Source organism: Harmonia axyridis, chromosome 2 (genome assembly GCF_914767665.1).
Source record: "Harmonia axyridis chromosome 2, icHarAxyr1.1, whole genome shotgun sequence".
Lineage (NCBI taxonomy): Eukaryota > Metazoa > Arthropoda > Insecta > Coleoptera > Coccinellidae > Harmonia > Harmonia axyridis.
In genome coordinates this window covers 19935466-19947934 of record NC_059502.1, presented here as the reverse complement: position 1 = coordinate 19947934, position 12469 = coordinate 19935466, and the positions used below count along the sequence as shown (strand labels likewise).

Below are 12469 nucleotides of genomic sequence, written 5' to 3'. Positions count from 1 at the left end.
TAGTACCAGTATTCAGGTACTTCAGAACTATCAGGTTTCATTAATTCAATTCCTATTTCTAGTAAAAATCAATCACATATTTGAATGCATTTATTTGTAAAATTATATAATTAATACCAATTTTTTACATCTGAAGAATTTGTTCTTAGGATGATTATGTACATTTTGTTTTCAATAAGCAGAATGGTAAATAAGAACTTTTTTTAACCTCAAGAATCTTATATTATATACAAATGTATATATGTACAGGTCAAGACCAACTCTTACAACAAAATGGAATGTTTTTCCATAAAAAAAATTATCACAATATTTATCACCCTATTGGGTGATAATTCCTGATGAAATTACTGTTCTGGGGTTGAATCTAAACCACGCGGTAAACCCATGTAGTCAAACATAATATTCATAATTTCCTCACTTTCATAATAGAGTGTAAAAAATTTTTGCCGAAATTCGATTTTCAATTTCTTCATAACCCGGCATTCTTGCATCCACTTCTTCTTTTTTTATATCGAACATTACATATATCGAACTCATATATTTAAATTGGTCCTGTAATTTCGGGAGGTTATACACATCATGGATTTCTCTATCGGCAATCAATTGCATATTCACTAGGAAATTTTTGAAACTTTCTAAGAAATCCATGCTAGACTTTTTAATGTAGTTATACTACATAAGGAAGCATTCATCTTCGGTCATGCCCGTGTGCCAAGTTGTTGCATTCATTTTTATAAGATGTTGAAGAAGGTACGTTTATAGAATCAGAAAACCTGAAAAAAATAAACATTTTAGTTTAGTAATTGAACCGGTATTTTAATTCCTCATGTTCTCACTATTCATTACGACAATATGATGTAATTTTCGAATCAGAAAACATTTCAGTGATTATATTCACTAATTATTCACTGAGTGATCTTCATTTTTGTTTGTTGAATAAAATTTATATCAGATCTCATGAATTTTACAAACTAATTCAAATGTCACTATGAAATTCAAAATGAATAATACATAGATACTCTGATTTTTCATTAATTCATTGAATGTAATTTGTCATTGACGAGAATAAAGTAAAGAGAAAATAAAGAGAATGAATGACATAAAAATATAGAAAAGTATACTTACTTATATAAAAGGTGACTTTTGAAATTTATAACTTGACACAGAATTCTTGCATCCAGTTCTTTTTGTTTTATATCGAACATTACATATACCGAACTCATATATTTAAATTGGTCCTGTAACTTCCAGAGGTTATACACATCATGGATTTCTCTGTCGGCCATCAATTGAATGTTCACTAGGAAATTTTTGAAACTTTCCAAGTAATCCATGCCAAACTTTATAACGTAGTTATACTCCATAAGGAAGCATTCATCTTATTCATCTTCGGTCATGCCCGCGTGCCAAGTTGTTGTATTCATTTTTAAAAGATGTTGAAGAAGGTACGTTTATAGAATCAGAAAACCTGAAAAAAATAAACATTTTAGTTTAGTAATTGAACCGGTATTTTAATTCCTCGTGTTCTCACTATTCATTACGGCAATATGTTGTAATTTTCGAAACAGAAAACATTTCAGTGATTATATTCCTGATGAAATTACTGTTCTGGGGTTAGATCTAAACCACGAGGTAAACCCATGTAGTCTAACATAATATTCATAATTTCCTCACTTTCATAATAGAGTGTAAAAAATTTTTGCCGAAATTCGATTTTCGATTTCTTTAAATATTCATTACCCGGCATTCTTGGTTCCACTTCTTCTTTTTTTATGTCATACAATGCATATATCGAACTCATATATTTAAATTTGTCCTGTAATATCGAGAGGTTATACACATCATGGATTTCTCTATCGGCAATCAATTGCATATTCACTAGGAAATTTTTGAAACTTTCTAAGAAATCCATGCTAGACTTTTTAATGTAGTTATACTACATAAGGAAGCATTCATCTTCGGTCATGCCCGCGTGCCAAGTTGTTGCATTCATTTTTATAAGATGTTGAAGAAGGTACGTTTATAGAATCAGAAAACCTGAAAAAAATAAACATTTTAGTTTAGTAATTGAACCGGTATTTTAATTCCTCATGTTCTCACTATTCATTACGACAATATGATGTAATTTTCGAATCAGAAAACATTTCAGTGATTATATTCACTAATTATTCCCTGAGTGATCTTCATTTTTGTTTGTTGAATAAAATTTATATCAGATCTCATGAATTTTACAAACTAATTCAAATGTCACTATGAAATTCAAAATGAATAATACATAGATACTCTGATTTTTCATTAATTCATTGAATGTAATTTGTCATTGACGAGAATAAAGTAAAGAGAAAATAAAGAGAATGAATGACATAAAAATATAGAAAAGTATACTTACTTATATAAAAGGTGACTTTTGAAATTTATAACTTGACACAGAATTCTTGCATCCAGTTCTTTTTGTTTTATATCGAACATTACATATACCGAACTCATATATTTAAATTGGTCCTGTAACTTCCAGAGGTTATACACATCATGGATTTCTCTGTCGGCCATCAATTGAATGTTCACTAGGAAATTTTTGAAACTTTCCAAGTAATCCATGCCAAACTTTATAATGTAGTTATACTCCATAAGGAAGCATTCATCTTATTCATCTTCGGTCATGCCCGCGTGCCAAGTTGTTGTATTCATTTTTAAAAGATGTTGAAGAAGGTACGTTTATAGAATCAGAAAACCTGAAAAAAATAAACATTTTAGTTTAGTAATTGAACCGGTATTTTAATTCCTCGTGTTCTCACTATTCATTACGGCAATATGTTGTAATTTTCGAAACAGAAAACATTTCAGTGATTATATTCCTGATGAAATTACTGTTCTGGGGTTAGATCTAAACCACGAGGTAAACCCATGTAGTCTAACATAATATTCATAATTTCCTCACTTTCATAATAGAGTGTAAAAAATTTTTGCCGAAATTCGATTTTCGATTTCTTTAAATATTCATTACCCGGCATTCTTGGTTCCACTTCTTCTTTTTTTATGTCATACAATGCATATATCGAACTCATATATTTAAATTTGTCCTGTAATATCGAGAGGTTATACACATCATGGATTTCTCTATCGGCCATCAATTGCATATTCACTAGGAAATTTTTGAAACTTTCCAAGTAATCCATGCCAGACTTTATAATGTAGTTATACTCCATAAGGAAGCATTCATCTTCGGTCATGCCAGCGTGCCAAATTGTTGCATTCATTTTTAAAAGATGTTGAAGAAGGTACGTTTATAGAATCAGAAAACCTGAAAAAAATAAACATTTTAGTTTAGTAATTGAACCGGTATTTTAATTCCTCGTGTTCTCACTATTCATTACGGCAATATGTTGTAATTTTCGAATCAGAAAACATTTCAGTGATTATATTCCTGATGAAATTACTGTTCTGGGGTTAGATCTAAACCACGCGGTAAACCCATGTAGTCAAACATAATATTCATAATTTCCTCACTTTCATAATAGAGTGTAAAAAATTTTTGCCGAAATTCGATTTTCGATTTCTTCATTACCCGGAATTCTTGGTTCCACTTCTTCTTTTTTTATGTCATAGAATGCATATATCGAACTCATATATTTAAATTTGTCCTGTAATATCGAGAGGTTATACACATCATGGATTTCTCTATCGGCAATCAATTGCATATTCACTAGGAAATTTTTGAAACTGTCCAAGTAATCCATGCCAGACTTTATAATGTAGTTATACTCCATAAGGAAGCATTCATCTTCGGTCATGCCAGCGTGCCAAATTGTTGCATTCATTTTTAAAAGATGTTGAAGAAGGTACGTTTATAGAATCAGAAAACCTGAAAAAAATAAACATTTTAGTTTAGTAATTGAACCGGTATTTTAATTCCTCGTGTTCTCACTATTCATTACGGCAATATGTTGTAATTTTCGAATCAGAAAACATTTCAGTGATTATATTCCTGATGAAATTACTGTTCTGGGGTTAGATCTAAACCACGCGGTAAACCAATGTAGTCAAACATAATATTCATTATTTCCTCACTTTCATAATAGAGTGTAAAAAATTTTTGCCGAAATTCGATTTTCGATTTCTTTAAATATTCATTACCCGGCATTCTTGGTTCCACTTCTTCTTTTTTTATGTCATACAATGCATATATCGAACTCATATATTTAAATTTGTCCTGTAATATCGAGAGGTTATATACATCATGGATTTCTCTATCGGCCATCAATTGCATATTCACTAGGAAATTTTTGAAACTTTCCAAGTAATCCATGCCAAACTTTATAATGTAGTTATACTCCATAAGGAAGCATTCATCTTCGGTCATGCCCGCGTGCCAAGTTGTTGCATTCATTTTTAAAAGATGTTGAAGAAGGTACGTTTATAGAATCAGAAAACCTGAAAAAAATAAACATTTTAGTTTAGTAATTGAACTGGAATTTTAATTCCTCGTGTTCTCACTATTCATTACGGCAATATGTTGTAATTTTCGAATCAGAAAACATTTCAGTGATTATATTCCTGATGGAATTACTGTTCTGGGGTTAGATCTAAACCACGCGGTAAACCCATGTAGTCAAACATAATATTCATAATTTCCTCACTTTCATAATAGAGTGTAAAAATTTTTGCCGAAATTCGATTTTCGATTTCTTCATTACCCGGAATTCTTGGTTCCACTTCTTCTTTTTTTATGTCATACAATGCATATATCGAACTCATATATTTAAATTTGTCCTGTAATATCGAGAGGTTATACACATCATGGATTTCTCTATCGGCAATCAATTGCATATTCACTAGGAAATTTTTGAAACTTTCTAAGAAATCCATGCTAGACTTTTTAATGTAGTTATACTACATAAGGAAGCATTCATCTTCGGTCATGCCCGCGTGCCAAGTTGTTGCATTCATTTTTATAAGATGTTGAAGAAGGTACGTTTATAGAATCAGAAAACCTGAAAAAAATAAACATTTTAGTTTAGTAATTGAACCGGTATTTTAATTCCTCATGTTCTCACTATTCATTACGACAATATGATGTAATTTTCGAATCAGAAAACATTTCAGTGATTATATTCACTAACTATTCACTGAGTGATCTTCATTTTTGTTTGTTGAATAAAATTTATATCAGATCTCATGAATTTTACAAACTAATTCAAATATTACTATAAAATTCAAAATGAATAATACATAGATACTCTGATTTTTCATTAATTCATTGAATTGTAATTTTGTTGGAGCTCAAAATGAATTTTTGCAATTAGCGGAAAAAACTTCTCAAGTTCTAACTATTGAGTAGTATTTCAGCCCTCCAACGGGCACCCATTATATCACTATATAAAAATAAGTGGGGTTTTCCTTCCAGAACGCACGAACCGATTTCCACGGTTTTGCATTCGTTGGAAAGGTCTCGGGCTCCGTGAGGTTTATAGCGAAGAGAATTCAGGAAAAATTTCAACAGAAAAGCGGGAAAATCGTTTTTCACATACAGCGCCAATCGCTTAGTGTTTGCGGGATAAATTTAGAAAATCATTGTTTTTCACATGGGCAGTTATACGTTGGAAAGGTCTTGGGCTCCGTGAGGTTTATAGCAAAGAAAATTCATCAAAAATTTCAACAGAAAAGCAAGAAAACCATTTTTCACAAACAGCGCCAATCGCTTAGTGTTTGCGGGATAAATTTAGAAAATCATTGTTTTTCACATGGGCAGTTATACGTTGGAAAGGTCTCGGGCTCCGTGAGGTTTATAGCAAAGAAAATTCATCAAAAATTTCAACAGAAAAGCAAGAAAACCATTTTTCACAAACAGCGCCAATCGCTTAGTGTTTGCGGGATAAATTTAGAAAATCATTGTTTTTCACATGGACAGTTATACGTTGGGTGTTCACGAGTTGGGAAACCATCCGCTTTGTTTGTGTTAACGTCAGACCAAAAAACAAAAAATGTGGTTTACCAAAGAGCACTTCAATGAAACGGATAATTTGCGGACACGTATAACGCTTCGATTCAGTATTTACTTTGGATTCACTTTCATTTACTTAGAGAAGTTCAACTAAATAACACTTCATTTTTTTAATCGAAATGAATTCATTACTGTTGTGAAATGAAATAAAATTTTTCCTTTTCAAATATAAAACAAACAAAAATTTTCTTCATCTTTTAATTACCAAACGAAATGTTACATAAAACGAAGCCATCTGGGGGCGAAACGGAGTTCGCCGGGTTTGCTAGTCATTCATATATTTTTGATGAAGGTTCGATAATTTCAGGAATGATCATGAAATATATCTCTGTCAACATTTACTATTTGCCCTTTAGTCAAATTCTTTTCGATAACTACCAATTGTGTTATACACTATTATTGACATTGAGTAGCTGAATAAAAACTTGTTTTTTCTTTTAATTCTGAATTTAATGATAACTTGTACATGTGAACCAAATAGGTAATCAATTCATCGGTCTTGCCGAAGCAGGCGTAAAAATCACGGGCGTAGCCAGGGGGGGGTTTTGGGGGTTCAAACCCCCCCCCTCCCGCTTACGCTCGTCCTGGAATTTTGTCTATTCGTCCAAAAAAACCCTATTTTCCGGACTTGTTACGTAAATTACTATTTTTTCTATTTTTTTCTCTCACTAAGTGAGAATTCAAAAATATATTTTTCATTTAATGAAATTAAATGATTAATGGTGACTTACGTGGTAATCTCAAAATTGCAGGTTATCATTAATTTTTTTCTTTTTCCTATTTTCTTTAGAAAACCCATGGGGGTTTTGGTGGGCGGCTATGTTAGTGCAATATTTCATTTTTTTGTTCATTTTATTATTCATATGCACCACGGTTCTCGAGGGGCACTGTGCGCATGTGAGGTGCGCGGTTATATGAATCTCATATATAGGTTTCCTTCTTTTTCGCTAATTTTCAAGTGTTCAAGCTACAAAATTACCTTTTCATTTAACAAGACTATTGGTGTTGGTGTTGAAGTTCCAGATAAGAGGGGATCCCCAAGCACAGGAGAATTATTATCGAGGGTAAGTGCAACTAAAGGGTAGTGGTGCATTTTCTAGTGTTAGCTAAGATTCTTCATTTTCATACAGTCCACTACATTTTCATTCGAGTGCTAACAATAAGAATTATACACTTTTTCCAGTCTTCAATTTGTGTATTTATATTGAATTAACTCATATTTATCTATGTGACAATCTGAAACATTTTTGGGAACAGTAATAATTCATTTGAATATAGCGAAATATTTGAAACAGCCATTTTTCTCAGAAACGCCCTGTACCTCGAGATGCTTTCAGTGAATTTAAGACACCCTGTGCATATCCCGAGATCTAGGGTTATTGGAATTGAATTTTATTTCGACAACGTTTTTAAATGTATTATTCAGACTTGTAATATCAACATTACAGAAACTTCTCTTTTTTCAGTCATTTTGTATAATGAATATTGCTTCAGATATTTAGAACAATAAGACAGACTTTTTCTAATTTCTCAAGAAAATTGAAACTTTGATTAAACACCAGGAATTTCAGCAAAGAAAATATTTTCAAAAAGTCGAATGTACAGGGTGGGCAAATTTCGATGTTTTAGCACTACAACTTTTAAACCAGAGGTGATAGACAAAATCTGATACCCACTTCTCGGTTTTTTTTTCTGAGAAACTATCAAGGGTAGTATTCATTTTTGGCGACCTTCTTTTGTTTTCGACTTATAAGCGAAAATTGGAAAAATGGCGATATCGAAAAACATCTATATCTCCTTTGATATTGATGATAGAGCTCTGAAATTAAAACATTATACAGGCACTGTTTTACGTAAAATCCAGTGGCGTGCTCATCTTTTAAAACGGGTTTTTAATTACGAAGCTATGACCCAAAGTTATGCTTTTTTTAAATGGGAACACTAGATTTCTGTGCTACTTTTTGAAAGCTTATTTTTTCCTGATTTCAAAAATATATAACATCGTATGGTTTGTATTGGAATAAATAGCAGAAAATGGTCGAAAACCATTTTTTACCTAAGAGTCTCAATATTTCTATGGTTTAAACTGTTGATGGGCACAGAAAATTTGATCTGTCTATAATAAGAGCAGTGTCCTTTCATCAATCTGATTATTTCTATGCTTTTTACTAATTTCTACAAAATTCGAATCTAGATATATTTTATAAATTTTTTATGTATAAATTGATTTGGAAATAACGAAAGATCTACAAGATCGAAGGGTTTAATCGAAAGAGTTGTAATGAGATGGATGTATCAGAAGATTATTTTCATAGGTCTCCAGAATGAATACGCACAAGTACCAATCCATTTTCAATAGCATATGAAACAACGCATATATGATTGAACTCAACAATTTAATTACGAAGGGAACAAACAAGAAATAATATTTAACCAAATAATGACCACAATTGCACAATGCACAGTCGACACATTTTCTTGATATTCAGCACCGAATGCCATAGATGAATATTTGAAACTGTGTTCAAGCAACCTAGGAAATTTTCTCCGAGTTTATTTATATTTTCGAAACTATTTTTATAAAATATAATATATAATATAAATAAGCCAATGTCTTCAACGACAACATACTAATAACAATAATACAGAGTTGGCTCGACTCTCTAATATCACCCATCAAAAAATTTCCGAAATCAATTTACTGCTTCGAAAGTTATATCCGTTTGGAAATTATCGTAAGCACCCTCTATCTCGATAACGTCCTGGAGGTTATTTTTCGTCAACAAAAGAAAATTTTCAATTCTTCATCATTTCTCACGAATTGTAGTATCCAATTACATAAATTAATTAATTAAACCAAGTCGATGATATGATCTTACAATGAATAACCATTTCTCTAACTTCTTAAAATGTAACTTTTCTGAAAACTAGGAAAGAATGCCTTCAAGAAGTCATTTATATTCTGAATGTAAAAGCGTTTGCTAGGGATAGTAACAATCAAGGGTGTAAAATGCCAAGCTGTAAATTGAAGTTGTCTCGTAAATCGTTTAGTGAAATTTCTCCATCCTGTTTCATCTCTCCCTGAACTAAGGAAAAGTTATGTAAATGGTTGAAGGTTTATTGCAAGGACATTCTCTCGATACAATTCAATGAATTTACAGTCTAGAATCAATGAAAATGAAATCCACTGAACTCTTGATGTAAATTTATAGGTTCTATCTGTCGACAGTAAAATTTGCCAACATCATTATTAGATACGTAGTAGAGAAGAGGTAGTGGCAACTGTGGATATGGATGATATATAAACTTATTATGCAAAATCTCTTCATATATTTAGAGGTTTTTCTTATATTTGTATATGTTGAAGGCAATGAGGAAACGAATATTATAATAAAAAATAAAGGTTTATTTTACAAGTACAGTGCATCCCATTTCGGGTGAGACTGCCAGGTTTCTCGCTTGTTATTTAAGATAGAGCCTTGCGGTTTTCACGTTCCTGTCCTACTTTTTCGTGAAACTCAAGTTGGTCTAATCAGATTTTGCATAACTGTTTCCGTTCAAGAGATACAGGGTGATTTTGGAAATTGATACTTTTCGGGCCCCTCCTTTATCTCCGAAGTTATTAGAAATAATGCTGAGGTAAAAACTACGTCAGAATCAGAATTCTGCGTAGAATCCAGTGGCGCACTCAATTTTTTTTTTCGGGGTTTGGTTTTGAAGATTCAACACAAACCTATATTTTTTTTAATGGAACACCCTATATATCATTACTTCGTTGAATACGTTATTTTTTTCCCTTCAAAATGATGTATGATACTATATAGTTAGAATGGTTAGAAATGTTAAAAAAACACTAAAACATCAAATAATGATGATTTTTTGTTAATGAGCAATGGATTTCCCATATGAAATAAAGGTTCAATTAGATAATTTTGATTTGTATTTTTATAAATAGTAGAGTAAGCAAACAAAGATAATACACTCATCACTAACATGAAAAACAAACCGTAGGTACCTACCTACCTATTCGAAAATAACAACACATTCTCATAATGAATTGTGAGAACGATCGATTCAATAACTGAAACTAAAATTTTTATTTCTTTTCAGGTTTTCTTATTCAAATACACGTACTTTCTTCAACATAAACAAAAAAGAACTGTCCAGTCAAATCCAAAAAGGATAAAACAGAAGCAAATAAATTGAAACAAATGGTGACAAAGACGTTGAATGAAGCAATTGAAGAAGATCTTCGTGCTAAAGTTGAATCCAATATCAAACTCTCCAAAGCTCAAGGAGCCGGGGCGAAGTACCATTCTACTAAAACTGAATAATGGTATAACGAAAATGTGAATCCTTGTTTGGACTAGGTGAGACGATAGAAACATGGGTTTACCGCATGGTTTAGATCTTACCCCAGAAGAGTAATTTCATTAGAAATTATCTAACCATCATCATATAAATTCCAAAAGTACACCTTTTATGAAAGTAAGTATAGACTCTTCTATTTTTGCATTTCATTCGTTCTCTTTAGTTTATTTTCGTCAATGACAAATTTCAATCAACGAATTAATGAAAAATCAGAGTATCCATATTCTATTAATTTTCAAAATGACAACATATTGTCGTTATGAAAACTGAGAACACGAGAGTTTAAATATCGGTCCAATTACTAAACTAAATTGTCAATTTTTTCAGGTTACCTATTATACCAATGAATGCAACAACTTGGCATGAAGGCAAGACCGAAGAGGAATGCGTCCTCATGGAGTATAAATACATTGAAAAATCTAGTATAGATTTCTTAGAAACATTAGAAAATTTCCTAGTAAATATTAAATTGATAGACGAGAGAGAAATCCATGATGTTTTTATAATCTGTTAGTTACAGTACCAATTCAATTCGATGTGTTCGGTATTCGTAATGTTCGATATAAAACAAAAAGAACTGGAAGAAACAATGCCGGGAAATGAATATTTGCTGAAATCGAAAGACGAATTTTGGCAAGAATATCTTGTACTGTTCTGTGAAACTGAGGAAAGCAAAGTTGCCCGGTGATATTAAGAAGAACAAAAAAGAAGGAGCAGCAATAACCAAAAAAAAAAGAACTGTACAGTCAAATCCAAAAAGGATAAAACAGAAGCAAATAAATTGAAACAAATGGTGAGAAAGACGTTGAATAAAGCAATTGAAGAAGATCTTCGTGCTAAAGTTGAATCCAATATCAAACTCTCCAAAGCTCAAGGAGCCGTGGCGAAGTACCATTCTACTAAAACTGAATAATGGTATAACGAAAATGTGAATCCTTGTTTGGACTAGGTGAGAAGATAGAAACATGGGTTTACCGCATGGTTTAGATCTTACGCCAGAAGAGTAATTTCATCAGAAATTGTCTAACCATCATCATATAAATTCCAAAATTACACCTTTTATAGAAGTAAGTATACTTCTCTATTTTTGCATTTCATTCGTTCTCTTTAGTTTATTTTCGTCAATGACAAATTTCAATCAACGAATTAATGAAAAATCAGAGTATCCATATTCTATTCATTTTCAAAATTACAACATATTGTTGTTATGAAAACTGAGAACACGAGAGTTTAAATATCGGTCCAATTACTAAACTAAATAGTCAATTTTTTCAGGTTACCTATTATACCAATGAATGCAACAACTTGGCATGAAGGCAAGACCGAAGATGAATGCGTCCTTATGGAGTATAAATACATTGAAAAATCTAGTATAGATTTCTAAGAAACATTATAAAATTTCCTAGTATCATTTATTTCATATATAGTTCCGATTTAATTATATTTTCGTATATTTTCTTTATTTTTTATATGGTTCCGATTTATTTGGTCAATATTATTTGTCAATAAAACTACAAATTTCGGAAATTTTTCATCCCTGAAGTATGCTTAGAAGGGGTTGAAATAGTAAGCACCTAAAATAATTTTGTTACAACTTTTTTTTGACGAAAATTTCTCTTAAAAAAAAATACCTGAAAAGCTCAATTTATTTATTTAAATTTTTATCTTTACAAGTTTTCTCGAAAACTTTTTTTTTTCTCGAAAGCATTTACGAGAAAAACATAAATGTATTGTAAGCTCATGTTAAAAAGCATTTTATTGCCTACCAAATTATGATTTTACCAGGCTAAAACAATAGTGAACAAACAATGAACAAAAGCCTGTGTAATATCGACGATACAATTGTAATCTTTGTTGAAAATGTTTTCGTTAATCTTCGGAGTAACTTTACCGAGGGAGGTTTTTAAAAAAAATTTATACCAGATACTCACCTTAATTAATTATCATCGCAGAATTAACCCTTTTTTCGGTGTTATTCAGATACACTCTGTATAAGCTTACTCAGAATGTTATTTTTGGACTTAAAATTGTATTCTGGATTCATTTTTTATGATTAAATTGAAACTGAATTTTTTACTACAAGAGCCCTTCCAAGGA

General features: G+C 31.3%; 2 long non-coding RNA genes across 2 annotated transcripts; one reads left to right on the top strand and one right to left on the bottom strand.

The window, feature by feature from the left end:
* Positions 1 to 523: 523 nt before the first annotated feature.
* Positions 524 to 1332, bottom strand: LOC123673024. The gene is made up of 2 exons (XR_006746406.1): positions 1126 to 1332; positions 524 to 773 (listed from the first exon to the last, which is right to left on the bottom strand). It is a non-coding gene; the product is annotated as an uncharacterized LOC123673024 (long non-coding RNA).
* Positions 1333 to 2181: 849 nt separating this feature from the next.
* Positions 2182 to 11828, top strand: LOC123673023. Its single transcript, XR_006746405.1, has 4 exons — positions 2182 to 7065; positions 10112 to 10489; positions 10700 to 11439; positions 11648 to 11828. It is a non-coding gene; the product is annotated as an uncharacterized LOC123673023 (long non-coding RNA).
* Positions 11829 to 12469: the final 641 nt, after the last annotated feature.